Source organism: Oncorhynchus mykiss, chromosome 4 (assembly GCF_057628025.1).
Source record: "Oncorhynchus mykiss isolate SJ-2025 chromosome 4, ASM5762802v1, whole genome shotgun sequence".
NCBI classification, from domain to species: domain Eukaryota; kingdom Metazoa; phylum Chordata; class Actinopteri; order Salmoniformes; family Salmonidae; genus Oncorhynchus; species Oncorhynchus mykiss.
This window is the reverse complement of record NC_143025.1, coordinates 28,485,001-28,511,683: the sequence shown is the minus strand read 5'-3', so window position 1 is coordinate 28,511,683 and position 26,683 is coordinate 28,485,001. Positions and strand designations below refer to the sequence as shown.

The 26,683-nt window shown below is 43.8% G+C and overlaps 1 protein-coding gene across 18 annotated transcripts in view; it reads right to left on the bottom strand.

Moving 5' to 3' along the window:
- Window positions 1-24,521, bottom strand: part of dab1a (DAB adaptor protein 1a) — a 93,550-nt gene extending 69,029 nt beyond the window's left edge. For 7 of the 18 annotated variants that reach the window (XM_090231722.1, XM_090231731.1, XM_090231704.1 and 4 more), the window contains exon 1: window positions 24,206-24,507. The gene's annotated coding sequence lies outside the window, so the exon portion shown is untranslated. Of the gene's footprint in view, window positions 1-24,205 lie in introns of all 18 variants that reach the window. The other 11 variants (XM_090231706.1, XM_090231709.1, XM_090231716.1 and 8 more) reach the window with 3 other exon arrangements.
- Window positions 24,522-26,683: the final 2,162 nt, after the last annotated feature.

Genomic DNA, 26,683 nt, shown 5'->3' with positions numbered 1-26,683 from the left:
CTTCAGACTGTGTTAGCCCGCTGAACTGAAGCCTGATTGTCAGCTGTAATATATGACGTGGGACTTCAGACATGGTAGCAGCAATGCTGCAAACGGCACATTCACGTTGTGTCAGTGTCAACAAACTAACTATAGTACCATCACTATTCTGAAGACATAAATAGCCTGCCTCATATCTCATTCACCCAAAAGACGCACACACAAACACACGCGCGCACACACACACACACACACACACACACACAAACACACACACACACCTCACTTCTCGTTCACCCAGTCTATTTCTAGATATGGGGCTGTAGATATCAAAGCTGTGTATTCTCTACAGGGAATTATTCTTCTCATGTTTGAAAGGGAAACAGAGACAAAAAACAGGTTCTCTTGTATAAGTGTGTTGCTCCCTTGTGCCTTGTTAATCTGTTACAATGTAAATTGGACCAGTTCACCCATGTCTTTTTCCTTCATCACACAGCCAGAAAACAGAAGCCTCTCTGTCAGACGTGTGACTGAGAGAAGCCAGCAGGCCAGCCTCAACAGGTGAGTGATGTGCCGCATCTCTGGACGGAGCACAGGGACCCTCCTCAGTCTAAATAGAGTGGGAACCAGTGGAGCAGAATACTGGGGGTAAAGGCTACAGTTCATCACTGCCATCCTGTCACACACGCTCACATACTACTGTCACATAGATGGAGAGGACAGAAGAGGGGAGGGCTGCTGTATCAGGGTGAGGTAGGTCATAAACAGCAGTGCGTCTCAATAACACTATCTAATCTAATGTCCAAAGCAGCCAGTGGCCAGCACAGAGAGAATTTACTCTGAGACATAGTCAGTCTGTCGTCACCCTACTTTTTCTCCTCACTGGGGTTTCAAAATTCGGGTAACTTTCCCCAAATCGCCAGTAATCCTGGTTGGAGGATTCTGGATTTCCTGCCTGTTCCAGGAATTTCTGGAAATCTTGGGAATGCTGGCAAAGATACTAGAATTTTGCAACCCTACTCCTCACCATCTCTCTCTCTCTCTCTCTTTCGCTCTCCCATTTTCATACTCATAGGTGCAGCACCTACACAGCACATACACACAAGTGTAGAAGCGTTGACACAGCACCTCAAGGTTCAAGGTAACAAGTATTTCAGCTTGTCATAAAACAGCGAAGTGACTGACTCATCCCTGCTATCTTGTATGTGACGCACGAGCTGAACAGGAGATATACACAGTTGGGTAGACAGACAGACAGACAGACAGACAGACAGACAGACAGACAGACAGACAGACAGACAGATAGACAGACAGACAGACAGACAGACAGACAGACAGACAGACAGACAGACAGACAGACAGACAGACAGACAGACAGACAGACAGAGACATGCCATGACATGAGTCACTATTGGTCGTTTGGGCTCAAGACATTTTTGCATATTTCAAGTTCAAAGTCTTGTACAAACACACGAACAAACACACACATACATCACACACATCATGTACGCAGCGTGAATGATAAGAACATTCCCATCCTGAATGGTTCTACACTCTCTCCTCTACAGTGTTTGAGCGCCCTGTCCTCAGGGACGACTGTCACGCGTGTGTGTGCGCACATGCGTGAGTGTGTGTGTGTGCGCGTGCATGAGTGAGATAGGTAGGTAATGATGGTGTGCTAAGCCGAGTCCCACCTTGCCAGAGAAAAGCCCCACTAAGCCATCGCTCATGCTACCACTGCTAATGAAACTCACACATACTACAGATGGAGGGAGAGACGGAGAAACGCAGCCAGCATGAAGAGGGGAGTAAATGTGGCGTCACTGACAGAGGTGGAGGGAAGGAGTGTGTCTGTGTGATTGGAATGGGCAATCAGACCCCCACACTATATAGTCACTAGTCACTTCCTCCAAAGAGGAAGCTTGCTGATTCCTGGTTTAAAAAGGTTGAGAAACACTTCTCTCCTTCCTCCTCCCCTTTACTCCCCCTCTCCAAGTCTCCCACACAGAGGTGAAAGAGGGAAACTGTGGTGAGCATTCTATCTCTCCCTTCCTCCATCTCTCTCTCTCTCTCTCTCTCTCCCCCTCTCTCTCTCTCTCTCCTACCATCTGTACAGTAACAGGCGTGTTACCTGTAGCATTGCCTGCAGCAACACAGTCTCTAGGGACCAGCTCTCTATTCTCTCTACCTCTAATATCTCCTTCTCTCTCTCTCCTCTCTCTCCCTCAATCGCTTTCTCTCTGCTGGTGGGACTTGAGGAGCGGCGGTGTGATGAATTGGGATATTGGAGTCGGGCTGTGTGTGTATGTGTGTGTTTGCCAGCCGTGCTGTAACATTCTGGAGTTTTAGTAATTAGTCCCACCTGAGTGTCTCGTGTGTGTGTGTGTGTATGTGTGTCTCGTGTGTGTGTGTATGTAGTCTGCTCATCTCGTAAGTCTCGCAGGTGAGTAATTAAACGCACCAAAACACCTGGATCTGATTACTCTCCCTCGTTCTTCCTCCTATCCGTCCTCACCGTCCTCATCACTCCCTGCTGTCATCTTAGTTAGAGCCACACCCACGAGATCTCTCTGGTCCAATCACAACACAGACACCGGATGGCTCCTCTACCACCGGTAATGTACTATAGGCAGGGTTGGATAGGTTAATTTCTAAATGTAATCCGTTACAGTTAATAGTTATCTGTCCAAAATTGTAATCAGTAACGTAACTTTTGGATTACCCAAACTCAGTAACGTAATCTGATTACATTCCATTACTTTTAGATTACTTTCCCCATAAGAGGCATTAGAAGAAGACAAAAATGTATGTTACCAATTGAATGACATCTACTGCATTTGTCACTGGCTGTCCACTGGTTTCAAAAACAATGAAAGATAGGCAGCTTAAACTTCTTGAATTCAACCATTATTGGGTTCAAATACACATTTAGATTTGTGAACAGCCGTCCACAACAACCACAATCCGTAAGGCGCAAATAGCTAAATGTGAGATTCACATCGATGTGCTATGTAGATATCAATAATAAGGGATATCCGTATTGCCATAGACTACACCATCGGTGTCATCCTTACCTCCAAGCGTTTATTCAAGTTGGATAGTCTTTGGGTGCTGACAGCAGTCACACCATTGCTAGACATAGCTTGGACTGTAGGCTACAAAAGCCTATTCCTGCTCTTTTCCCGCGATCCATCAAACACATTTGGTGTGTCATCATAGTGGTCTCTGACTTGTTGTCAGACTCGCTCAGATGGAACAAACTTAAATGTGCTCCTTTTTTCAATGCTAATTTGAATGTCATTATGAAAACAGAGAAGTGTCAAATATTTATTTTCGCAAACATCCTTTCTGAATTTAAAAGCAATCCTCGAAGTAATCATGTAGTTTTTCAAAGGTATCTGTAAATCGATTACAATACTTTAGCTGGTAATGTAACGGATTACAGTTAACATGTTTTGGTAATCCCTTACATGTAACGGATTACAGTTAAAATTTTTTGGTAATCCCTTACATGTAACGGATTACAGTTAACATTTTGTGGTAATCCCTTACATGTAACGGATTACAGTTAACATGTTTTGGTAATCCCTTACATGTAACGGATTACAGTTAAAAAAAATTGGTAATCCCTTACATGTAACGGATTACAGTTAACATTTTTGGGTAATCCCTTACATGTAACGGATTACAGTTAACATTTTTTGGTAATCGCTTACATGTAACGGATTACAGTTAACATTTTTTGGTAATCCCTTACATGTAACGGATTACAGTTAACATTTTTTGGTAATCCCTTACATGTAACGGATTACAGTTAACATTTTTTGGTAATCCCTTACATGTAACGGATTACAGTTAACATTTTTTGGTAATCCCTTACATGTAACGGATTACAGTTAACATTTTTTGGTAATCCCTTACATGTAACGGATTACAGTTAACATTTTTTGGTAATCCCTTACATGTAACGGATTACAGTTAACATTTTTTGGTAATCCCTTACATGTAACGGATTACAGTTAACATTTTTTGGTAATCCCTTACATGTAACGGATTACAGTTAACATTTTTTGGTAATCGCTTACATGTAACGGATTACATTTAACCCTGACTATAGGTAATATTCAATCAATGAGACTCAAGAGTCAAGGCTGTATGTGCGTGTGCCTGTGTGTGAGTGTGTGTGTATGCATGCATGAGTGGGTGCCTATGTGAATATGTGTGTGGGTAAATCAGTCAGGGTGAGCACTGAAAGGGTGATTTAAGACACAGTCAGAGTTTTGCAGGTCCATTGAGATGTTACCAGTTAATACTGACTCTAACCTTAACCTCCTCCTCCTCTCCTTTTCTGTCCTCTATCCCTCCTCTCCTCTCCTCTCCTCTCCTCTCTTCTCCTCTCCTCTCCTCTCCTCTCCTCTCCTCTCCTCTCCTCTCCTCTCCTCTCCTCTCCTCTCCTCTCCTCTCCTCTCCTCTCCTCTATCCCTCCTCTCCTCTCCTCTCCTCTCCTCTCCTCTATCCCTCCTCTCCTCTCCTCTCCTTTCCTCTCCTCTCCTCTCCTTTCCTCTCCTCTCCTCTCCTCTCCTCTCCTCTCCTCTCCTCTCCTCTCCTCTATCCCTCCTCTCCTCTCCTCTCCTCTCCTCTATCCCTCCTCTCCTCATCTCTCCTTTCCTCTCCACTCCTGTCTTATCCGTTTGTCTATGTGTGTGTACTGTATGCAGTCTAGAGGAAAGCCGTAGAGGAAAGAAGTTGTAGCAGAAACAGTCTGAGCTGTTTTATACACATCACGAGACACTACTGAGACTAGTGTTCCCTGTTTTGTAGAAGGAGGAGGAATGCTACAGACAGAGACCCCGGGCAGAGGAAAGGAGAGGAGGAGGAATGCTACAGGCAGAGACCCCGGGCAGAGGAAAGGAGAGGAGGAGGAATGCTACAGACAGAGACACCAGGCAGAGGAAAGGAGAGGAGGAGGAATGCTACAGACAGAGAACCCGGGCAGAGGAAAGGAGAGGAGGAGGAATGCTACAGACAGAGACACCAGGCAGAGGAAAGGAGAGGAGGAGGAATGCTACAGACAGAGACCCCGGACAGAGGAAAGGAGAGGAGGAGGAATGCTACAGACAGAGACCCCGGGCAGAGGAAAGGAGAGGAGGAGGAATGCTACAGACAGAGACCCCGGACAGAGGAAAGGAGAGGAGGATGAATGCTACAGACAGAGACACCAGGCAGAGGAAAGGAGAGGAGGATGAATGGATGTGAGAGGAGGGGTGGGGTGGAAGAAGGGCTTGCAGGGAGGGAGGGAGGGATGGAGGGAGGAGTGGAGGGGACAGGCTAAAGAAAGGGAGATGCATTAGAGAGCAGGGTAGAACTTTATATTAACTCCACCTAATAAAGCATTAGAGAGCAGAGTAGACCTTTATATTAACTCCACCTAATAAAACATTAGAGAGCAGGGTAGAACTTTATATTAACTCCACATAATAAAGCATTAGAGAGTAGGGTAGACCTTTATATTAACTCTACATAATAAAGCATTAGAGAGCAGGGTAGACCTTTATATTAACTCTACATAATAAAGCATTAGAGAGCAGGGTAGACCATTATATTAACTCTACATAATAAAGCATTAGAGAGCAGGGTAGACCTTTATATTAACTCCACATAATAAAGCATTAGAGAGCAGGGTAGACCTTTATATTAACTCTACATAATAAAGCATTAGAGAGCAGGGTAGACCTCTATATTAACTCTACATAATAAAGCATTAGAGAGCAGGGTAGACCTTTATATTAACTCTACATAATAAAGCATTAGAGAGCAGGGTAGACCTTTATATTAACTCCACATAATAAAACATTAGAGAGCATGGTAACACTTTATATTAACTCTACATAATAAAGCATTAGAGAGTAAGGTAGACCTTTATATTAACTCCATATAATAAAACATTATTGAGCAGGGTAGAACTTTATATTAACTCCATGTAATAAAGCATTAGAGAGCAGGGTAGACCTTTATATTAACTCCACATAATAAAACATTAGAGAGCAGGGTAGACCTTTATATTGACTCCATGTAATAAAACATTAGAGAGCAGGGTATAACTTTATATTAACTCCACCTAATAAAGCATTAGAGAGCAGGGTAGAACTTTATATTAACTCCACCCAATAAAACATTAGAGAGCAGGGTAAACTTTATATTAACTCCACCTAATAAAACATTAGAGAGCAGGGTAGACCTTTATATTAACTCCACATAATAAAACATTAGAGAGCAGGGTAGACCTTTATATTAACTCCACATAATAAAACATTAGAGAGCAGGGTAGACCTTTATATTAACTCCACATAATAAAACATTAGAGAGCAGGGTAGACCTTTAAATTAACTCCATGTAATAAACCATTAGAGAGCATGGTAGAACTTTATATTAACTCCACATAATACAACATTAGAGAGCATGGTGGAACTTTATATTAACTCCACATAATACAACATTAGAGAGCAGGGTAGACCTTTATATTGACTCCATGTAATAAAGCATTTATAGTGGATAAGTAAATAGTTGATTCATAATTTATGAATCATTACTACCACATCTGTAAATGTTAGTAACTTATTTATTCACACATTTATCAAAATACAAAAACGTTTAAACTATTGAATCATGATGTATAAGAAAATCCATGAGATTGAATATACTGTAGGTCCTTATTAATCATTTACTAACCATAAATGAAAGGGATACCGCGGTATTCCGAGATTCAGGTCATTTTTCGACAGTCAGGTGAACTCTTGGTAGCATTCTTATGCCTCTGTATGCTGTTTGTAGATGATTGAAGATGGCATATCGTTAGCTGGAAATCTCCCGGTACAGTAGCCAGATCTCTCGATTTCTCTCTCACACACACACACACACACACACACACACACACACACACACACACACACACACACACACACACACACACACACACACACACACACTAACACACACACACGCACACACAGCTTTAAAAATAAATGTGTGTGACTATAGTCAAAAATAACTGGCTCTATGGATACAAAGAGCTTTTAAACATGTCCAAAAACGAAAACACTGTAACCATCTGTATAACTTCACACACATAGGCCTGCACACTCGTTTGCATGGCCTGGTGCCACAGGTGGGCGGAGTATGCATATTTTAGGGAACCGGGCCATTAATGAACTCGCCCACTTACTCCCGCTCTCATGCATATCCTCTCTCACACACCCACTCTTGCATATGCAGCTTACCTTTAAGGCATCTCTTTGAGTAGCTTACTCCTTTTCAATTATTCCTGTGCCATCCAAATGTAGAAAATAGCGGCTCGTGAGTAGTTAAAACGGTCCGCTACTTGCGCACGAACAGAAAGAAAAAAACACAGCTCCAGTAATATTGGGTATAACTTTGACAGGATTTTGGCTAGAAGCACACGGTCTTCAGCGATGTAAAGAAGTTTCATGTAAAGCAGCAAGCAATGACTGTACATGTGTTCCGTGTTGTGTTTAAAAGGCTCCATGCGGAAACTTGCGCTTAAAAAGGTTCCGCATTATCGCATTATTAACACGGTAAACTTGCACAGCCTTAGTTTTGAGTTACCAGTGTAATTTCTTGAGTGACTCAAAATAAGGATGACATGCCTTTGGTGGACATTCCAGCAGTACCTGATGCTCCTTATTAACACTAGAACCGCTAAAGCAATCATTTGAACGCTCATGAATTTAAAACAAATGTTGCTTTGCCATTTTTACAGTAATTTTTTTGAATAGTTTTCCACATTGCCCCTCCTTCTCCGGACAGTTGAAGATGCCGTTGATAATCACCTCTATAATTGCATCGAAACTGAACCTAAACGATTCCGAAACAAATTTCACACATATAACAACAGATGAAATAAATGAAGTAAAGCATGATGGGGGAGAATGGGTGAATTGATGAGCCGGGGAAGCGAACGATGCATAATTATGTCATCACTAACTGTGAATGAAGAACAGGGCGGGCCATTCTATTGCATTGATCTATTCTAATTATAATCTCAAAATGAGATGTACAGTAATTTATATCAGTCCACCGAATCGAAATAGTCTTATCAATCTAATCTGGCCTACTTGGAGTACACAGTGAGATTGTGCGTAATTTACAATGGCAAGAAGACCAAGATAAATGCTGCACATGCTGCATTAGCGTTTCTACAAAATCGGAAAGAAAATGACTCAAATGGTGTGGAAAAAAATGTATCAAGAAATCTATGATTATTCTACTGATTCTGAACCTCAGCTTGAACTGAAACCTGCGAGCCCGAAGTGCAAAAAAGGCAGAACGGTGCGCACTGAGCAGGAGCCCGCGTCACCATCAAATGAATCAGTGAGACAGGAGAGAGGAAGGGAGGACACCGTTTGGACAGAACAAGCCGGTGATAATGCTGGGGAAGATTTTCAGCACAAAATGTCACCCCTGGGAGAGCAATCAATCAAAAAATGACGACATCAGCAATGCACTCACCAGCTTTTGTTGTTTATGTAACATGGATTTCAGAGGAGGCTGGTGGTAGGAGCTATATGAGGACAGGCTCATTGTAATCACTGGAAAGGAATTATTGGAATGGTGTCAAACATGTGGTTTCCATATGTTTTTATGTGTTTGATTCCGTTCCATTTATACAGTTCCAGCCATTACAATGAGCCCATCCTCCTATAGCTCCTCCCACCAGCCTCCTCTGATGTACATGCTCCAACTGATGCAATCGGGGAAGATATACAACATGTAAGCACGAGCTGACAATAAATTGAACATTTTTGACTGCTGTCATATCAACACTTATATTCATTATAATAACATTATACTGCTTTTTCACAATTTATCAAGCACGCTTGTAGCTTATAAAGATGTTTTCATCATATGACCAACGCTCTTGGTGGTTGGGGTACTCTTTTTTAGTCATTAAAGAAAGAAGATGTTACCACGTTCTAACACATATGTTTCTGTTTCAAAGTTGTTAGTTTTTAGTTTTTACATATAGCCTTCAGAAACATAAACAAATGAAAATGCTATTGTGTTATTTGAAGAAAAATAAAGTTGTTCTATTGTTACCCAAGACCTTCACAAACACAACCAAATTATTATTTTTGTGAAAGCATATATGAAATTGATTAATTACACTTTTAGAATGTTGCAGTCAGAATGACTGTCCCTTGAGGCCCAGCAGGGATACATTGGGATTTTCAAGGGATACTTTGAGATTTTGGCAATGAAGCCCTTTATCTACTTCCCAAGAGTCAGATGAACTCATGGATACCATTTTTATGTCTCTGCACCCAGTGTGAAGGAAGTTGCTAACTAGCATTAGCGCAATTGCTAACTATCGCAAGCACAATGACTGGACGTCTAAGGTAACAGCTAGCATGCTGGTTAGCATTGACTCGCCAAACTACCTCTAACGGCCTTCATAATGAAAGCAGAGACATAAAAATGGCATCCATGAGTTGCCAAAATCCCGAAGTATCCCTTTAAGGTCTCAAAATGGCCCCTAGAACATATCAACAGTTAAACAATAAGCACACAACACAGAGGATGTACGTTGCCCAATCCTGGAAAATCCAAATAATCTGTGACAAAAACAAAAACACCGGAAATACTGCTGCTTCCAAATACAAAACAGCCAACAGGGAGGAGGTGAGGGCCCTGGCGGAGTGGTGCCTGAAAAATAACCTCTCCCTCAACGTCAACAAAACGAAGGAGTTGACCGTGGACTTCAGGAGACAGCGGATGGAGCACGCCCCTATCCACATCGACAGGGCTGAAGTGGAGAAGGTGAAAAGCTTCAAGTTCCTCGGCGTAAACATCACTGACAATCTGAAATGGTCCACCCACACAGAGAGTGTGTTTCAACCTCAGGAGGCAGATGAAATTCATAAGCCTCTTACAAACTTTTACAGATGGACCATTGAGAGCATCCTGTCGGGCTGTATCAGCTCCTGGTGCGGCAACTGCACCGTTCGCAACTGCCGGGGTTCTCCAGAGGGTGGTGCAGTCTGCCTAAAGCATCACTGGGGGCACACTGCCTGCCCTCCAGGACATTTACAGCGCCTGGTGTCACAAGAAGGCCAAGAAGATCATCAAGGACCTCAGCCACCCGAGCCACTGCCTTTTCACCCTGCTACCATTCAGAATGCGAGGTCAGTACAGGTGCATCAAAGCTGGGACCAAGAGACTGAAAACAGCTTCTATCTCAAAGCCATCAGACTGCTAAATAGTCACCACTAGCCGGCCCACATCCAGTACCCTGCCTTGAATTTTAAACTACTGTCACTAGACAGCTACCACCCGGTTACTCTACCATGCACCTTAGAGGCTGCTGCCCTATGTAGATAGTCATGGAACACTGGTCACTTTAAATAATGTTTACATACTGTTTTACCCACTTCATATGTACAGTATATACTGTATTATACCGAAGGCCTATCCTATTTAACTATTGCTGTACATATACTATTCTTCAGATATACTACATATTCTATCCATATACTGTCCATATTGTCTATACACACATATACAGTGGATTCGGAAAGTATTCAGACCCCTTGACTTTTTCCACATTTTGTTAAGTTACAGCATTATTCTAAAATTGATTAAATTGTTTTTCCGCATCATTCTAAACACAATACACCATAATGACAAAGCAAAAAGACGTTTTTAGAAATGCTTGCAAATGTATTGTTGAAGCGATTACAGCCTCGAGTCTTCTTGGGTATGACACTACAAGCTTGGCACACCTGTACTTGGAGAGTTTCTCCCATTCGTCTCTGCAGATCCTCTCAAGCTCTGTCAGGTTGGATGGGGAGCGTCGCTGCACAGCTATTTACAGGTCTCTCCAGAGATGTTAGATCGTGTTAAAGTCCAGGCTATGGCTGGGCCACTCAAGGGCATTCCGAAGCCACTCCTACGTTGTCTTGGCTGTGTGATTAGGGTCATTGTCCTGTTGGAAGATGAACCGCCCCAGTTTAAGGTCCTGAACGCCCTGGAGCAAGTTTTCATCAAGGATCTCTCTGTACTTTGCTACATTAATTTTCCCCTCGATCCTGACAAGTCTCCCAGTCCCTGTCGCTGAAAAACATTCCCACAGCATGATGCTGCCATCAACATGCTTCACCGTAGGGATGGTGCCAGGTTTCCTCCAGACGTGACACTTGACAGTCAGGACAAAGAGTTCAATCTTGGTTTCATCAGACCAAAGAATCTTGTTTCTCATGGTCTGAGAGTCTATTAGGGGGGATTTTTTTAAGTCCAGGCTATGGCTGGGCCACTCAAGGACATTCCAAAGCCACTCCTACGTTGTCTTGGCTGCGTGATTAGGGTCAGTCCCTGTCGCAGGTTTCCTCCAGACGTGACACTTGACATTCAAGACAAAGAGTTCAATCTTGGTTTCATCAGACCAAAGAATCTTGTTTCTCATGGTCTAAGAGTCCATTAGGGGGAATTTGGGCAAACTCCAAGCAGGCTGTCATGTGCCTTTTACTGAGGAGTGGCTTCCATCTGGCCACTCTACCATAAAGGCCAGATTGTTGGAGTGCTGCAGAGATGGTTGTCCTTCTGGAAGGTTCTCCCATCTCCACAGAGGAACTCTAGAGCTCTGTCAGAGTGACCATCGGGTTCTTAGTCACCTCCCTTACCAAGGCCCTTCTCCCCTGATTGCTCAGTTTGGCAGGGCGGCCAGTTCTAGGGAGAGTCTTGGAGGTTCCAAACTTCTTCCATTTAAGAATGATGGAGGCCACTCTGTTCTTGGGGATCTTCAATACTGAAGAAATGTTTTGGTACCCAGACCTGTGCCTCGACACAATCCTGTCTCTACAGACAATTTCGTCGACCTCATGGCTTGGTTTCTGCTCTGACATGCACTGCCAACTGTGGGACCTTATATAGACAGGTGTGTGCCTTTCCAAATCATGTCCAATCAATTGAATTTCCCGCAGGTGGACTCAAATCAAGTTGTAGAAACATCTCAAGGATGATCAATGGAAACAGGATGCACCTGAGCTCAATTTCGAGTCTCATAGCAAAGGGTCTGAATACTTATGTAAGTAAGGTATTCCTGCTTTTTATTTGGTTATATTCTTATATTGGCAAAAAAAAATCACTGTATATATAAAAGTGTGGACACACCTACTCATTCCAGGGCTTTTCTTTATTTTTACTATTTTCTACATTGAAGAATAATAGTGAAGACATCAAAACTATGCAATGACACATATGGAATCATAAGGTAACCAAAAAACTGTTAAACAAATCAAAATCTATTTTATATTTGACATTCTTCAAAGTAGCCACCCTCTACGCTGATGACAGCTTTGCACACTCTTGGCATTCTGTCAACCAGAGAGAGAGAGGAGAGAGAGATAGAAAGAGAGAAAGAAAGAGAGAGGAGAGAGAGTGAGAAAAAGAAAGAGAGAATCCTCTAGGGATATGTTCATTCCTTTGGCCCAGCCAGCAAGCTCTCTCTTTCTTTCTTTAATAATTCTTTCACCCCCCCCCCCCCCCACCCCCCCCCCCCCCCAATCTGCCAGCAGAAGCTATCCTCTGGGACGTGTAACAAAACCCGCCTCTCCAGTCCCCTCTGCCCCCCCTTTCCCCCTCCCCTCAGACGAATACATTATCTTTTGTGTTCCTGAATAAAGAGAAAATGCCAAAACAACAGCCACCTCTCTCCTCTCTCCTCTCTGCACAGCAGGACAAAGACTGAATAAAAACAGGAATTAAAATGTCATTTATGTACCTTTGTTTTACACTTCCTTCCAACGCAATTTAATGTCATACAGAGCATTTAATACCTCTGGGATCTACCAGGGCACAGCGCAGGATCTGTGTGTGTGTGTGTGTGTGTATCTGTGTGTGCGCGCGCATGTGTCTCTCTGTGTATGTGTGAGTATGTGTGTGTGTGTGTGTTTGTGTGTGTGTGTGTGTGTGTGTGTGTGTGTGTGTGTGTGGTACTGTCATGGGCAGGAGGTGGGGTACTTAGGGTTAAATGAGGATGTAGGAAAATTAGAGTTAATTAAAGTGTTATAATGTGCTGTGACTCCTGTACACTAGGTCTCAGAGAGAGGGAGGAGGAGGAGGAGAAGAGGGAGGAGGAGGAGGAGGAGGAAGAGGAGGAGGAGGAAGAGAGGGGGGGTGAGAGGGAGAGGAGGGGGAGGATAAAGAAGGGGAAGAAGATGGGGAGGTGGTGGGAAAAGGAGGGAAAAGACAGGGACAGTGTATTCCAGCTCTCTCTCCTCTCTCTCTCCCTCTGTAAAGTGGGGTGTAGTAGGCTAAATGTAAAATGAAGTAAAATGGCAACTGGTGTGACTGAGGGAGTGAATCTCCACTTCAAACGAGAGCCTCCCTGAAGCATCCCTATGGGCAGAGAGAGAGCAGAGAGAGAAAGAGGGAGAGTGGGTGAGAGAGAGAGGATAGAGAAAAAGAGAGATTGTTAGTGTATGGTGTGAATAAACGGTGAACCTTACAAAGAAGGCATCCATGCTTGAACTACTACTATTTCCCTTCTCTCTTTCCCTTGCGCTCTCTCTCCCTACATTTTAGTCATTAGAATATTAAATCTATCTCTATCCCGCTCTCTCTTTTTCAATTCAAATGACAAGTTACATTGCATCAGACAGCAGGGTACATTAACAATTTAATTTGAATTGCAGTTTCTCTGATTCAATTTGGCATCCTGTCCCTGTTCAACTCAGCTCAACTCAGAGGAAGGATGTCTGGCAACCTCTACTCGGAGTGGGGGGGGGGGGCATACAGTCAACCAATTTCCAAACACTCACAAACACAATATGACCCCTCCTAGGGTGACCCTAGGGTGACAACAAATACGGTCTAATTGATTTCAATTGGTCTTTCTCCATTCTGATTGTTTTATACTGTTCAATTCTACTTCAACCAAATATAATTCTCTGCATTTACATTAATTTCTGCATTTCCTGCACTCATTTGAGATAATTTCCACACTGTCATGGAGGGCTCCATGATATGGGCAATAAAACAAGGCCTTATTTTTAACCACGTTGGAATTGCGATTTGACTGGCGATTTAGATCAAAACACTTGGATGAACTGTTGGAATCATGTAAATAGAATATTTATTCTAATTCTATAGTTAGAATATAAATAATAATGGGCACAGTGTTGTTTGACATGACAGTGAATGAAAACGCCAGGGAAGAGTTATTGTGACAGGGTAGGAACACAAAGCGATAGTCAGTGTTTCCAAGGGGACACTATAATCATTGGCTACATTAAATGTTTCTTCATGTAGCCAACATATTAATGCTTCTCCTATTCCTTTTGGATTTAGAAGATACTGTCGCACAAACATGTTGATTTAGGCGTACACCAGCGCTGGTATCAGACTGTATTAGCCAGCTACGTTTGCTCTGACTCAGCACACTTATTAGCTAGCTAGCCAGCTAACTAGCGATTAGCATTAGCGGCTAACACGATTTAGCTGAAACTTGCTAGGAAAAGACAAACTACCTGTTTGCATATATAAGAAACACAAACTAATTGTGTAATTATAGAACGCTTGTGGATTCATATTAAGAAACAACATCGTTGTCATCAACATTGTTACATTGATCATGCAGACTGAATGCAAGTGTCTCGTGGTCAAGCAACAACAAATGCGCTTCTTGAGTGATAGGGGGCGGGGCTTGGTCTGTGAGGAAAGTGGCATGGAGAGAGCAGTGAGTGATGACTCAAGTAGCAGTGTAAACAATAAAAAGGGATGTTACACACGGTATATCACATTTAACAAACCAAACATTGAAATACCTTAATAGCAGATAAAGTAAAAAACCAGTCCGTGCATCAATACCATAAAATACGCCCAGCCTAAAAGACACCCAAACTTCAGCATAGCAAAAAAATCTATAATACGGGTTGGATTCCACGCAGATTTGATTTGATTTGATTTGATTTAGACAATCGAACAACAAAGAACATTATTTAGTAAAGTGTAGTTTTAGACAATCCTTAATTCATTGAAATTATATGTGCATGAAATATGATAGCCATTACACACACACACCCTCAGAGTAATTGCGGCTAAGAGCATGAATTTGCAAATTGCAGGAGAGTAGGCTGAGGCTCAGCTCAATAGTCCCTGCACAGTGTGTATATGTGTGTTAAAGAGTTAAGGAAGTCCAGTGATATTGTCCAGTGGTGTCCATTTGGCTTGGCGAGTTTGAGGAATGGAGGTAGATGGAGAGAGAGGGATGGAGAGGAAGGGATGGAGAGGTTGAGAGAGAGAGGGATGAAGAGGAAGGGATGGAGAGGCTGGGAGAGAGGGATATAGAGGAAGTTATGGAGAGGGATAGAGATGCTGGGAGAGAGGGATGGAGAGAGAGGGATAAAAAGGCAGGGATGGAGAGAGAGTGATGTGCAACAGACAGATTATGAGTATTTAATCTGATTATAGATTAGAATATAGTGAGATTAGCGGACTCTGGATATCCAGCTCTAATACCTGTTCTCTCTACCCCCCTGCTCAAATCCCTGCCACTGTCACACCCTGATCTGTTTCACCTGTCCTCGTTATTGTCTCCACCCCCTCCAGGTGTCACTTGTTTTCCCCAGTGGATTTACCCCTGTGTTTCCTGTCTCTCTATTTACCCCTGTGTTTCCTGTCTCTCTGTGCCAGTTCATCTTGTATGTCCAAACCTACCAGCGGTTTTCCCGCTTTCTTGCTTCGCCTTTTCACCTTTTTCTAGTCCTCCCGGTTTTGACCCTTGCCTTGTTCTGGACTCTGTACCCGCCAGCCTGACCATTCTGCCTGCCCTGACCTTGAGCCCACCTGCCACTCTGTACCTCCTGGACCTAATCTGGTTATGACCTTCTGCCTGTCCACGACCATTCTCTTTCCTATTCCCTTTGGATTTATTAAACATCTTAAACTCCAAACATCTGCCTCCTGTGTCTGCATTTGGGTCTCACCTAGTGTCATGATAGTACGAACTGGAAATGACACACCCAGCAGACTTGGACCAGCTCCGCCAGACTGTCTCCCTGCAGGGAGCCACAATGAGGAGACATCAGGAGTTGCTACAGGTCCTTTTGGAAGGGCTCAGCTCCTTGCCGGAACACTACGACCATGGGTTAAAGGGTATTATGGAGCAAATCAGGGAGTTAGCTCAGACTGTCTGCTACCTCTGAAAAACCCAATCACCCAGAATTTTTTCCCCCCTATCTGTGGTGACTTTGTACAGCCTATCCCGACTCCCCGTGAACCCCACTTACTTCCCCCAGAGCGATATTCGGGGAATCCTGGTACCTGCCTGTTTTTTTCTCAGTGCTGGCTTATTTTTTAGCTACAGCCATCTTCGTTTTCTTCAGCGCGATCGACTATAGCATGAATAATTACGTTAATATTGGGAAGGGCGCTATCCTAGGCTATGGCAGTTTGGGAACAACAATCTGCCATTTGCGGTCATTTGGAAGAATTCATGGCAGTGGTGAGAAGTTTTTGAGGGGTTAGAGGGGTTTCTGGCCACTGGGGTCGTCCATCAGTCTGCATCTCCTGCCGGCGCAGGGTTTTTCTTTGTGGAGAAGAAGGACAAGACCCTGCCTCCGTGCAGTGACTACCGGGGACTTAATGACATTACTGTCAAGAATCGTTACCCCCTACCTCTCCTCTCCTCAGAGATTGAACTTCTCCACGGGGCCACCATATTCTCCAAGTTGGACCTTCACATGGTTCGGATACGCGAGGGGGATGAGTGGAAGACAGCCTTCAACACAGCCAATGGACATTATGAGTACCAGGTCATGCTATTTGGACTCCCCAACGCCCCCGCTGTTTTCCAGGCTTTGGTCAATGATGTGCTTCGGGACATGCTAAACCGGTTTGTGTTCGTGTACCTTGACGACATCCTGTTTTTTTCCCCGATCTGCACAAGTACATGGTCTTCATGTCAGACAGGTTCTTCAGCGCCTCCTGGAGAACCAACCGTCCATGCAAGCAGAGAAGTGTGAGTTCCACCTTTCTACTATCACCTTTCTGGGATATGTCATTGTTGAGGGCAATGTTCAGATGGATCCTGGAAAGGTGAAAACAGTGGTGGATTGGCCTCAACCAACGTCCAGGGTGCAGTTGCAACGGTTTCTTGGTTTTGCAAACTTTTACCGCCTTTTCCTTCGGCACTACAGCACCCTGGCAGCCCCCTCTCGGCATTCACCTCTCCCAAGGTACCAGTCGACAAAGCCTTTGTGGACCTGAAGCATCGATTCACAACAGCACCCATCCTCATCCATCCGGACCCCTCGCGTCAATTTGTGGTGGAAGTGGATGCTTCAGATGTTGGAGTGGGGGCCATCCTGTCCCAGCGATCTGCCCAGGACCAGAAGCTTCCTCCCTGTCCCTTCCTGTCCCATCGTCTCAATCCTGCTGAAAGGAACTACGATGTTGGCAACCGAGAACACCTGGTGGTGAAGATGGCGCTGGAAGAGTGGAGGCACTGTCTGGAAGGAGCAGAACAGCCATTCTTGGTCTGGACCGACCATAAAAACCTGGAATATCTCCGTACAGCCAAATGCCTCAACTCCAGGCAGGCCCGGTGGGCCCACTTGTTCACCAGATTTAACTTTACCATCTTCTACTACCCAGGGTCAAAGAATGTGTTTCACCTAGTGTCATGACAGCCACGACTACACTGTCTCTTTGGTTTTGTCTAACGTTAGCCCGAGGGTGGCCAACCCACTTTCTGGAGAGTGGTCAGGCCTTTGCTCCAACCCTGCTCCAGCACACTTGATTTGAATAATCAATGTCCAGATGAACAGCTCACACACACTAAAACATGAACACACACACTAAAACACAAAAACACACACTAAAACACACACACTAAAACACACACACTAAAACGCACACACTAAAACGCACACACTAAAACACGAACACTAAAACATAAACACGAACAAACACACTAAAACACACACACTAAAACACGAACACTAAAACACAAGCACTAAAACACGAACACTAAAACACGAACACACACACTAAAACAAACACTAAAACACACACTAAAACACAAACACTAAAACACAAACGCTAAAACACAAACGCTAAAACACAAACACTAAAACACAAACACTAAAACACAAACACACAAACTAAAACACACACACTAAAACACGAACACTAAAACACACACACTAAAACACAAACACTAAAACACGAACACTAAAACACGAACACTAAAACACGAACACTAAAACACGAACACTAAAACACAAACACACAAACTAAAACACACACACTAAAACACGAACACTAAAACACACACACTAAAACACAAACACTAAAACACGAACACTAAAACACGAACACTAAAACACGAACACTAAAACACACACACTAAAACACGAACACTAAAACACGAACACTAAAACACGAACACTAAAACACAAACACACAAACTAAAACACAAACACTAAAACACAAACACTAAAACACGAACACTAAAACACGAACACACACACTAAAACACGAACACTAAAACACGAACACACACACTAAAACACGAACACTAAAACACGAACACACACACTAAAACACGAACACTAAAACACGAACACTAAAACACAAACACTAAAACACGAACACTAAAACACGAACACACACACTAAAACACGAACACTAAAACACGAACACACACACTAAAACACAAACACTAAAACACAAACACTAAAACACGAACACACACACTAAAACACAAAAACACAAACTAAAACACAAACACTAAAACACGAACACTGAAATACGAACACACACACTAAAACACGAACACTAAAACACAAATACTAAAACACGAACACAAACACTAAAACACAAACACTAAAACACGAACACACACACTAAAACACAAAAACACAAACTAAAACACAAACACTAAAACACGAACACTGAAATACGAACACACACACTAAAACACGAACACTAAAACACAAATACTAAAACACGAACACAAACACTAAAACACAAACACTAAAACACGAACACACACACTAAAACACGAACACTAAAACACAAACACTAAAACACGAACACACACACTAAAACACAAACACTAAAACACAAACACACACACTAAAACACGAACACTAAAACACAAACACTAGATTACGAACACACACACTAAAACACAAACACTAAAACACACTAAAACACACACACTAAAACACAAACACTAAAACACAAATACTAAATACGAATACGAACACAAACACTAAAACACGAACACAAACACTAAAACACGAACACAAACACTAAAACACGAACACTAAAACACGAACACTAAAACACAAACACTAAAACACAAACACTAAAACACAAACACTAAAACACAAACACACACACTAAAACACAAACACTAAAACACAAACACACACACTAAAACACAAACACACACACTAAAACACAAACACACACACTAAAACACGAACACTAAAACACAAACACACACACTAAAACACAAACACTAAAACACGAACACACACACTAAAACACAAACACTAAAATACGAACACTAAAACACAAACACTAAAACACACTAAAACACAAACACTAAAACACGAACACACACACTAAAACACAAACACTAAAACACAAACACACACACTAAAACACAAACACACACACTAAAACACAAACACTAAAATACGAACACTAAAACACAAACACTAAAACACACTAAAACACGAACACTAAAACACGAACACACACACTAAAACACAAACACTAAAACACGAACACTAAAACACAAACACACACACTAAAACACAAACACACAAACTAAAACACAAACACACACACTAAAACACGAACACACACACTGAAACACGAACACTAAAACACAAACACAAACACTAAAACACGAACACTAAAACACACACACTAAAACACGAACACTAAAACACACACACTAAAACACGAACACTAAAACACACACACTAAAACATGAACACACACACTAAAACACAAACACACACACTAAAACACAAACACTAAAATACGAACACTAAAACACAAACACTAAAACACACTAAAACACGAACACTAAAACACGAACACACACACTAAAACACAAACACTAAAACACGAACACTAAAACACACACACTAAAACACAAACACTAAAACACAAACACACACACTAAAACACAAACACACAAACTAAAACACAAACACACACACTAAAACACGAACACACACACTGAAACACGAACACTAAAACACAAACACAAACACTAAAACACGAACACTAAAACACACACACTAAAACACGAACACTAAAACACACACACTAAAACACGAACACTAAAACACACACACTAAAACATGAACACTAAAACACGAACACTAAAACACGAACACTAAAACACGAACACTAAAACACAAACACTAAAACACGAACACTAAAACACAAACACTAAAACACGAACTCTAAAACACACACAAGCCAGGATCAATGGGAAGGACATCAAGCCAAAAAACAGTCAATTCCCTTCCTCCTCCATCACCTCCTCCCTTCCTCCTCCATCACCTCCTCCCTTCCTCCCTCCATTCACCTACCAGTTTATTTTCTTTCATTTACTCGCTACCTTCCTTCCCATTTCTTCCTTTCTCTCATTCTCCTACTCTAGACACTAGAACACTGATACAGTTTCTCTCCATTGAAGTCAAGCCATGTTTGAGGTAAAATCATAAAGCAGAGTTCTGTGTGTGTTCTTTTCAGAACTCAGCCCTATGGGAGAACTGTACAGAACTCAGCCCTATGGGAGAACTATACAGAACTCAGCCCTATGGGAGAACTATACAGAACTCAGCCCTATGGGAGAACTATACAGAACTCAGCCCTATGGGAGAACTGTACAGAACTCAGCCCTATGGGAGAACTATACAGAACTCAGCCCTATGGGAGAACTATACAGAACTCAGCCCTATGGGAGAACTATACAGAACTCAGCCCTATGGGAGAACTGTACATAACTCAGCCCTATGGGAGAACTATACAGAACTCAGCCCTATGGGAGAACTGTACAGAACTCAGCCCTATGGGAGAACTATACAGAACTCAGCCCTATAGGAGAACTATACAGACAGAATGTCCTTTATAGACAAACAAGTCCCCTGAAGGCCTTCTGAATACATTACGATGAATCACAAGGAGAGAAATAGACAGAGAGAGAGAGAGAGAGGGAGATGGAGGGAGAGAGAGGGGGGGAGGGGGAGATGGAGGGAGAGAGAGAGGGGGGAGAGAGAGCAGGAGATGGAGGGAGAGAGAGGGGGGGGTGGAGGGAGAGAGAGGGAGGGGAGGGGGAGGGGAGAGAGAGAGAGAGAGAGAGAAAAAAGTGAGAGTGAGACAAATTAGTTTTTTCTTTGAGGCTTTCAAGACAATGCTCTCTGGGTTTCTATGGTGACCTGAAGCTGCCTGCTGGGCCAATGAAGGCTGTAGTAAGAGGCCTCACATGCAGAAGCACACACACACAAAGAGGAGAAAGACGGACCAGTAGTTGGAGGGTCGCTGGTTCAAATCCCAATGTGGCCGATCCAAGTGGGACCTGAGAGGTGAGGAGACAAGTGGAAGGACTGAAACATCTGCAGACACGCACACATGCAGACACATACACAGACAAACACACACACACACACACACACACACACACAGACAAACACACACAAATACAAACAACACTTCACTAATAGCTAGCTGGCGCTGAATCCTCCACGATGGAACGCTAAAGGGTAGAACAGAAAAAAACGGAGAGCAACGAAAAAGTGTAAAACCTGAACAAATGTTTTAACCACAATCAAAACAGGGTCTATATTCCCCACTTATGGTCCTTTCCTCAGACTTGCCAACATGGTAAAGACAGCCACAGACCCGCTGTTACTGTTCCCCGATTACATACTCATCAGTCACCACATTCCCCTGTCTCACACCCACACACAGCCTAACCCCGGGGCGACAGAGAAACGTTGGGTCTGCCTCCTGTCATATCCCATCACCCTCTATTTCTCTTTACCAAGTGAGGAGTTGTGATGTGGACACAACGTGCGGTCCTGCACTGCACACCTCTCATTCTTCCAAACACACAAGCATGCATGCACGCGAACACACACACACACACACACACACACACACACACACACACACACACACACACACAGTGGACTGAACAGGAACAGATGCAGCTATTCGTCTGCATGGGTGAAGAGTAAGTGGCCAGATTCTGTGAAGCACTAGAGCAAGACTGAGGAACAGCTATAGCTCTAGTGAGGGTGTGTGTGTGTGTGTGTGTGTGTGTGTGTGTGTGTGTGTGTGTGTGTGTGTGTGTGTGTGTGTAGCCGCTCTGTGATTAATGCGGCTTTCAGCTGCAGCGGAGCCTCGCACAGACAGACTGGGGTGCCCTTTCACAGGCGCTCCCTCTCTCTCCCTCCCTCCTCCCCTATCCTTCTCTCTCCCTAGCCTACCCTCTCTCTCCATCCAAACCTCTCTCCCTCTCTCTCCCTCCCTCCTCCCCTATCTTTCTCTCTCCCTAGCCTACCCTCTCTCTCTCCAACCAAACCTCTCTCCCTCTCTCTCCCTCCCTCCTCCCCTATCCTTCTCTCTCCCTAGCCTACCCTCTCTCTCTCCATCCAAACCTCTCTCCCTCTCTCTCCGCTAGCCCCTGACAGAGTAGTATTCATTACATTTCTCCTCCAGTAGCTGATCAATATCAAAACAGCCCCAGTTACACTTCCACTCATTCTTCTCATGACAGAATCCAGAATAGAGGTTATTCAATAGCCAGAGTTACAGAGAAAAATGAGAGAGAGAGAGAGAGAGAGAGAGAGAGAGAGAGAGAGAGAGAGAGAGAGAGAGAGAGAGAGAGAGAGAGAGAGAGAGAGAGAAAGAAAGAAGAGGGGCTCCCCACCCACTAGGCACATATGTCAATTCAACTTCTATTCTACATTGGTTCAACGTCATCTCATTGAAATGACGTGGAAACAAAGTAGATTCAACCAGTGTGTGCCCAGTGGGTAACGTGGAGCGATTGAACACCGGGTAGAACACAAGCACTCAGTAACCCGACCACGTAGTGCTGACTGTCTTAATATGGAACTCTAGACGTTTCGGCGAAATCTGATAATATCGTGGGGGAAAAATCTTCATATTTGAAGAAAAACAAGGAGTATGCGAGCACACTTGCACACATACACTCGGACACACACGCGCACAGAAAGATGTCAATGCAGCAAACCCCTACTGCTCTCTCCCTCTCCCTTTCTGCCGCGCGTCCCTACTGCTCTCTCCCTCTCCCTTTCTGCCGCGCGTCCCTACTGCTCTCTCCCTCTCCCTTTCTGCCACGTGTCCCTACTGCTCTCTCCCTCTCCCTTTCTGCCGTGCGCCCCTACTGCTCTCTCCCTCTCCCTTTCTGCCGCGCCGCGCGCCCCTACTGCTCTCTCCCTCTCCCTTTCTGCCGCGCCGCGCGCCCCTACTGCTCTCTCCCTCTCCCTTTCTGCCGCGCGCCCCTACTGCTCTCTCCCTCTCCCTTTCTGCTGCGCGCCCCTACTGCTCTCTCCCTCTCCCTTTCTGCCGCGCGCCCCTATTGCTCTCTCCCTCTCCCTTTCTGCCGCGCGCCCCTACTGCTCTCTCCCTCTCCCTTTCTGCCGCGCGCCCCTATTGCTCTCTCCCTCTCCCTTTCTGCCGCGCGCCCCTACTGCTCTCTCCCTCTCCCTTTCTGCCGCGCCGCGCGCCCCTACTGCTCTCTCCCTCTCCCTTTCTGCCGCGCGCCCCTACTGCTCTCTCCCTCTCCCTTTCTGCCGCGCGCCCCTATTGCTCTCTCCCTCTCCCTTTCTGCCGCGCGCACGCTCACATCGAGAAAGTCCTTGCCACACACTGAAAAAGCCTGTCGCCTACTTGTATCTTTCTTTCCCCACCCATCAAACCCCGATGCAGCAGCAGTGATTTGGATTTTACAGCCTGTCTGTCCGGTAAACATCCGATCCACAAACACCTTTCATGTACCATCGTGACTAGCCCATAACTCAATGTACTGCCTGAATCTCAAGTCAGAACAGTTATTGTTAGTCGTAACATTCTGCAGCGATAGGCCTACTTCGACTGCGTAAAACTAAAGCGTTCATGTCGACCAAATGCCTTTTCATCACTGGTTTACCTTCTAACTGCCGGTCCGAGATTGAGTAGGCAGGCTACTGTTAGTCCCCATTCTGCTGCGAGTTTACGATCCAACAACCATCCCCGTTATTCCCAGTTATTGACAACATCCACAAACAAGGTTTTAGAAACTGCGGTAATCCAGTTTCCTATCCCGGACAGAGTGATTGACTCCCGGGCTACATCCTTCCACTTCCCCGGTAAAAAAAACTGTCAGAATTTCAGCGCGTATTTCCCGTTCTTCTCGCCCCCCTTCTTTCACTCTTTCTCTCTCTCTCCCCTTTCCTCCGTACGGCTCCCGCTGAAGTTGCCTAGTTACCTCTCTCTGTTGGGTGGCTCAGGCCGCCGGACTGACAGCCAATCAGAAAGCAGAGTGCGTGTTAACCCATTTTTCGCTGGGCTGTCCTGGTTTCGCTGTTTCAGTAGAAGGAGCGGAGGGGAGGGTGGAGTAAGAAATAATATCAACTATAAAAAACCAAGTTGCGCAAGAAAATATTAAAGGAAATGGAGAGAGAGAGAGAGAGAGAGAGAGAGAGAGAGAGAGAGAGAGAGAGAGAGAGATACACAGAGAGAGAGAGACGGACTATGAGGAGGAAGGTTGAATGGAGGAGGATTTAAAAACAGACATTAATGTCAAAACAACCCTAGAACGAATCATCTGAATCTGTCCAATATGTTGAGTTAAGTGGGATGTATTGGGTAACTGTGTGTATGTGTGTGTGGGGGGAGGGGGGGCTGTTGATAATCACAGTTGACTGATGGACAAATTATGCATTAGTAGTATATTCAGGCCAGACTTTACATAGATGTAGAGCTACAACTCTCCCATATACTCTCTCTCTCTCTCTCTCTCTCTCTCTCTCTCTCTCTCTTAGACAATTTTTAGACACATTTTCAGTCAGCTACTTTTTCCACTTAAGTAAACTAGGCTACTTTTCAATTCGCCAGTCAGAAAAAAGTCTGCCAAGACCCCCCCCCCCCCCCACCCCCTCGCTCTCTCTTTCTCTCTCTACCTCACACGGAATATCAATTCAATTCATTTCAAGGGGCTTTATTGGCATGGGAAACATATGTTAGCATTGCCAAAGCAAGTGAGGTAGATAATATACAAAAGTGAAATAAACAATAAAAATGAACAGTTAACATTACACTCACAGAAGTTCCAAAAGAATAAAGACATTACACATGTCAAATTATGTATATACACAGTGCTGTAACGATGTGCAAATGGTTAAAGTACAAAAGGGAAAATATATAAGCATTAACATGGGTTGTATTTACAATGGTGTTTGTTCTTCATTGGGTGACCTTTTCTTGTGACAACAGGTCACATACCAGTGATGGCACACTGGTATTTCACCCAGTAGATATTGGAGTTGATCAAAATTGAGTTTGTTTTCGAATTCTTTGTGTATCTGTGTAATCTGAGGGAAATATGTGTCTCTAATATGGCCATACATTGGGCAGGAGGTTAGGAAGTGCAGCTCAGTTTCCACCTCATTTTGTGGACAGTGTGCACATAGCCTGTCTTCTCTTGAGAGCCAGGTCTGCCTATGGCGGCCTTTCTCAATAGCAAGGCTATGCTCACTGAGTCTGTACATTGTCAAAGCTTTCCTTAAGTTTGGGTCAATCACATTGGTCAGTTATTCTGCCACTGTGTACTCTCTGTTTAGGGCCAAATAGAATTCTAGTTTGCTCAGTTTTTTTGTTAATTCTTTCCAATGTGTCAAGTAATTATCATTTTGTTTCTCATAATTTGGTTGGGTCTAATTGTGTTGCTTTCCTGGGTCTCTGTGGGGTCTGTTTGTGTTTGTGAACAGAGCCCCAGGACCAGCTTGCTTAGGGGACTCTTCTCCAGGTTCATCTCTCTGTAGGTGATGGCTTTGTTATGGAAGGTTTGGGAATCACTTCCTTTTAGGTGGTTGTAGAATTCATTAACAGCTATTTTCTGGATTTCGATAATTAGAAGGGTATTGGCCTAATTCTGCTCTGCATGCATTATTTGGTGTTCTGGATATTTTTGCAGAATTCTGCATGCAGAGTCTCAATTTGGTGTTTGTCCCAATTTGTGAATTCTTGGTTGGTGAGCAGACCCCAGACCTCACAACCATAGAGGGCAATGGGTTCTATAACTGATTAGAGTATTTTTAGCCAGATCCTAATTGGTATGTTGAATTTTATGTTCCTTTTGATGGCATAGAATGCCCTTCTTGCCTTGTCTCTCAGATCGTTCACAGATTTGTGGAAGTTACCTGTGGCGCTGATGTTTAGGCCGAGGTATGTATAGTTTTTTGAATGCTCTAGGGCAATGGTGTCTAGATGGAATTTGTATTTGTGGTCCTGGCGACTGGACTTTTTTTGGAACACCGTTATTTTGGTCTTACTAAGATTTACTGTCAGGGCCCAGGTCTGACAGAATCTGTGCAGAATATCTAGGTGCTGCTGGAGGCCCTCCTTGGTTGGTGACAGAAGCACCAGA